We start from the raw sequence: 5,394 nt of genomic DNA, 5'->3' as shown, positions 1-5,394 counted from the left end.
GAACCGTGGTCCTTAGGCTTCACAGGCAAGCGCTTAACCGCTAAGCCATCTCTCCAGCCCTTTTTTTATTTTTATTAACATTTTCCATGATTATAAAATATATCCCATGGTAATTCTGTGTGTGTATGTGTTTATGTGTGCTCATTGTGCTTGCTAGTCATGTCATGTTTGTGACTGTGACTAAAGAGATGAGACAGACGCAGGTGACATTTCTTTCTCTTTTAGAGAACCATTTCAAGGAAATCAAAGACCTAAGCATAAAAATTAAAAAGGAAAAGCTAAATGTCTTTTGCAGGGGTAAATTTGCCAGATATTTGTTCTAGGTCAATTTCACCTTACATAGAGGATTATTAAAAACAACAAAATGTCCTCTAAAGAGGTAACTTATAATTTGTCAGATATTTTTTAAAAAGATTGTAATGACCTGTTGCTTAAAAGGAGGAGGCAACTGATCTGACTTCTGAGCCAGCCTGCCTCAAGATAACAACACAATTTGCCTTAGTTACTCATAATAAAATCATTTCCAAGTGTGTTATTGGTATTAATGATATCAAATTGTATTGACTACTGTCTTTTTAGTAATAGAATTAATCAATTTGGTGTAATTTTTTAATAGCCTTATAAGAAAGATAATTGCTTCTTGGCCTTTTGGCTAAGATCAAGTGTAGTATCTGTTCTTATCAGTTTAATATCTGATACGTCCTCTATCTGAGGATAATATATTAAATGGATTTTTGAAGCTTGGAGTTGGAATAGGAGCTTGCTCCATCCACTCCACGCATCGACCTGGTATTGCATTACTTCCAGGAATGTTGCACCCCCTTGGGGGAATAAAAAATAAAGAAAAGATAATTAATGATGGGGTGAGATGAATTGATTGAAGGAACTGGGAAAGAATTTTTCAATGTTGGGACATAGGATGTTCGTAAAAATGCTTTTTGAGTGGTACTGAGAATGTTAAAGTATGTGGATAAAGATGTGTGTATGTAGGAAAGAATTTTCAGGCTAAACCTAAATGCCATGCCTAAAGTTAGAGATTCTTCAACTGCTTACAGACTCTTAAGGATACTCTAAAAGTTTTATATAGGGACATAGTCTTAATCTAAATTCATCTTACATTAGACACAGGTGATACCTATGTTAGGTGGGTCACAAAGTCATAAGTACAGATGTAATTGGAGGTTTAACCAGGTTAAACATAGACAAGAGTCTACCACCTTGTGTTTTGCAAATGGGTAAATTTGCTATGTAAAAACAAACAACTTCAGAATAGGAAATGTCAGGATGCTTATCTCTCTGCTCTGTAATTTCATTTTGCTCTTGCTTTCCAACATATGCTACTTAAATTCATGGAAAGCTGGACTCTGAAAAAAAAACAGATGGAACCCCCTTTATCTCAAACCCCATGCAAGTTTAAGCCATGTGTTCCCCGGACTCTGACTAGAGACAAAAATGGCCAATTGTCTCTGACAAGGAAAAAGAAATACAGCATATAACTGTGGTTCTCTTTAGTTCATCTCTTATGAACACCTAAAGACACATCTGTTAGATAACGTCTCTCACTAGACAAAATGTTAAGTAGATAAACTGAGTCTTATGGTAAGGCCTCACTCATTAACAGGTCACTGATGCTAATTTGTTATGATTTAAAGGTTATAAAACTGGCTTTAGGACTCTCTCAGTAAAGTATATTAGGTTCCTCTTTTCATCAAGGTTTTAACTATTCTAAAGATAAAGGCTCACATAGAAATGGTTAATTTCCAAAGGTGAAGTACTCATACCTAAAGACATTGTGACTTTATAGATAGCTTCTGACTTATTTATGCTAATTTTATTGAATGGTCATAACTAGGTTTAATCACTTAGGTTTAAGTGATTTAATTTCAGTAATAATAACTTTCATCTTCCTGGGATTTGTTGGGATAGCTTACTTAAACTTTATCAAATTTAAGTCATGGGTAAAACATAAAATTGTTTTATGTTTATAAAAATTTCTGTGGTACATAAAATCAATAGCTATCAAGTTTAAGCCAAAATCATTGGTTGTCAAATAATGTTTTTTCTTTCAAAAAATTTTTATCAATGGTTATATTAATATTTAGTTAACTATTTTGGCTCAAAAAAGACCAAATTCTACTCTATTGTATGTAAAGTAACTGTCTCAATTTTTACATCTTAAGTTCAGTGCTTATAACAAAATTAACTCTTAAGACATGTTCCCTACTTTAGGGCATAGCCTCATGCTCAAACAATGGTCCTCATCTGAAAAAAAAAACAAATATGTATATATATATATATATATATATATATATATATATATATATATATATATATATATATATATACACACACACACACACACACACACACACATACCACACAGGTATCTGAACTAAAAAGATGTTTTCACACAGGTGCTAAGACCTTATATTGTCTTACTTGTTCTTTTCTGATAATTTCTAGGTTAAATTGGTTAAGTTTATAAATCAATTGGTACTGTTTTCAAGACTGGTAACAGGTTCTTCCTATATTTATAAATGTTAGATATTTAAGACGTGAGATGTGCCTACTTCCTATGCCTCAGATATATGGCTTATGCTGCCACAGTACAACAAAAATTTTAAAGATAGGACAAAATGATTTTACAAGCCCTTGTGCAATTCTTTAACTAAGTCTATTTCAGTAATCAAATGTGCTCTATATGTACATATATCCAGGCTGATGTAACTTCCTTTCTGATTGTGTTAATCACCTATGAATAAGACAACTGGAATCATTAGAGTAAAAACTGTCAATATTTTGGCCTGTACTCCCATGTCATGAGGCCACTGGAGATGATGGGACACTTCTACACTGGACCCCTGGAAAGTCACCTGTCTTCCTGAGCTGGGAGGATATGGAGACCCAAACAAAATTGGTGTACAGTCTAAAACAGGAGAGTCACAATTGAGGAACAATTGGCCCTCCTGACTTCCCAAAGAAGGGAAAATTACTTGGCCAGCATGGCCCTGACTCATCCTAACAGGCAACACACCAGTAAACTATGCGGCTACTCCTGTGACCCTAAAGTTTCTTTGGAGAGCCATTAATGACCTCTAAACTTAATCCTTAATTAAATTTGGCTATCTGCACAGTCTTAAACACTCAGAGAGAAATGTGTAATGAAAGATAAAAAAAATACCTTAAATATATAAATGGCTTTTAACTTCTAAAATTAGCTACAGCTATGATGTTAGTGCAGGAACAACTTGCTACAGGCCATATTAAACCTACGACCTCTCCTTGGAATACTCCTATCTTTGTTATAATAAAAAAAGTCTGGAAAAGGGAGATTGCTTCAGGACCTTAGAGAAATTAATAAGGCCATGGTACCTATGGGGGCCCTACAACCAGGCCTCCCCACTCCAGTAGCATTTCCTGAAGGACATTGTATAATCATTGTTGACCTTAAAGATTACTTTTTCCCTTATACCCTGAGCATTGTCAGCATTTTACATTTAGTTTACTTGTGGTAAATTTTAGAGGCCCTAAAGATAGTGGAGGCTACAATTCTGAGCCAAAGGGTCACTTTTATCGCTTATAAAAAGCCTCTTCTCCTGGTCATTTGTGCCACTAACTTTACATCCACCAGGGTGTTCTAACAGGAGGGGCCCCTCTTCTGGGTCCATTTACCCTCCAAAAGTTAAAAACAGGGGATTTATATCCCATAAAAGGCTCTCCAAGAAATATCCTTCATCATGTCTTGTTTGTCCTAAACTTTTTAACCCTTGATACTCAGGGAAGTTTAGCTGCTGATCGCTTTTGGCACACAAATACAAAAAATACCTTTGCCAAAGCCATGTGGAAAGATCCTTTAACTTTAAAATGGAATGGCCCAGACCCAGTACTCATTTGGGGCCAAGGATCAGTATGCTTGTCTGACACCAAAGAAAATGCTGCGAGATGGCTACCAGAGAGACTTGTAAAACAAGCTGATGATCCTCCAGGGACATCTCACATATCCAGGGAAGAAAGACTTCCCTGAGAGAATCTCCCTTTTTTCCCTAACAGGACAAAGCTGGAAGGATCTCTAGTGATCTTAATCCTCTCACTCATAATCAGACCCATTATTATTATTAAAATCATGTCTTTTATATGTCAACAGATTAAAGCCATAAAAGTGCAGCCTTTACAGGTCCACTATCACAAACTGGAGCTGGCGGATTGAGGCATTGCCCCTGAAGACCTGCCACCTGCAGCTGTCACTCTCCCTTGATCTTACATTCTGTACTTATTTACTATACTGCTGTCCTCTACACCTCTGCTATCACTGCGGTCTACCTGCCAAATAGCTACCCATCCTTTAGGAGCTGCATAGGATTCAGACCTATGCATGTCGGCTCACAATAAAGTGAGTGTGATATGGACACCAACGTGGGTGCAAGGCAAAGCACCGCAGGGGAAGGTCCTTATCTGACCGCTTCTGGACTCCCTGAGAGGTATACCTGGCTTTTATGGAGGTTGGTACCATAACTGTTATCACTAAGGCCATGCCTCGCTCTCCGACCACATAGGCCCTGCCTCCCCTCCCCAAAAAGCACCAAGGGCCAAAGATTGTGGGAAAAAGACATCCCATGGGAGGAGTCGGGTCTCTACTCCCTCAGTTGGTTAATGCCCACCGCTGCAAAGCGGGCCTTCCCCTCTTTTTGTATAAAAGAAGGGAGGAGATGTTGGGAGCTATGAACCAAACCTCAGCCATGTTAACAGAGACTGCCATATAGAAAGTTAAGTTTCTACTTCCTCACCTAATACTCAACTACCAGAAACAAAGACTGCCATATAGCAAGTTAACTTTCTACTTCCTCACCTAATATTCAACTACCAGAAACAATGGGATCGTACACATGGCTAAACACTCCCCATACCTGCCAATAGCTGATGAAGAAACAAAGACATTGCAGTTTAACCAGTAGCTCTGTGATCTTTGCCCTGACCATGTCCCCTTCCCCCTACAACCCTATATAAACCTACATGTAAGAATAAACTCTCGAGGCCTTGACAAACACCTAGTATGGTCTCCTTCTTGTGTCTGTTTGCCTCTTTTCACCCAGGTTAGCTTCTCCTCGAGTCCTTGTTCAACTCCCCGCTGGCCGGAGCACCTGGGGAATCGAGCCTCGAACTGGGGTCCTTAGGCTTCACAGGCAACTGCTTAACCACTAAACTATCTCTCCAGCCCTGTTATAAGTATTTATGTATTAGTTAATCTTAAGTCTGCATGAATTACTGTAAGAGAAATAAAATTTGACTTACAATGAAATGAAGTCCATGAAATTTATCTCATAAACTTGAATTATTTATATGTATTCATTAAATAAATCTATTCACTATACATTGAGAAAGATAAATGCATCTTTT

At 37.5% G+C, this 5,394-nt stretch overlaps 1 non-coding gene across 1 annotated transcript; it reads left to right on the top strand.

Moving 5' to 3' along the window:
• Positions 1–632: 632 nt before the first annotated feature.
• On the top strand, positions 633–823 carry LOC123459963. Its single transcript, XR_006636694.1, has one exon. It is a non-coding gene; the product is annotated as a U2 spliceosomal RNA (small nuclear RNA).
• The last annotated feature ends 4,571 nt before the right edge of the window (positions 824–5,394 follow it).

This window comes from Jaculus jaculus, chromosome 3 (assembly GCF_020740685.1).
Source record: "Jaculus jaculus isolate mJacJac1 chromosome 3, mJacJac1.mat.Y.cur, whole genome shotgun sequence".
NCBI lineage: Eukaryota > Metazoa > Chordata > Mammalia > Rodentia > Dipodidae > Jaculus > Jaculus jaculus.
The sequence above is the reverse complement of the archived record's forward strand: the minus strand, read 5'-3'. Positions and strand labels throughout refer to the sequence as shown.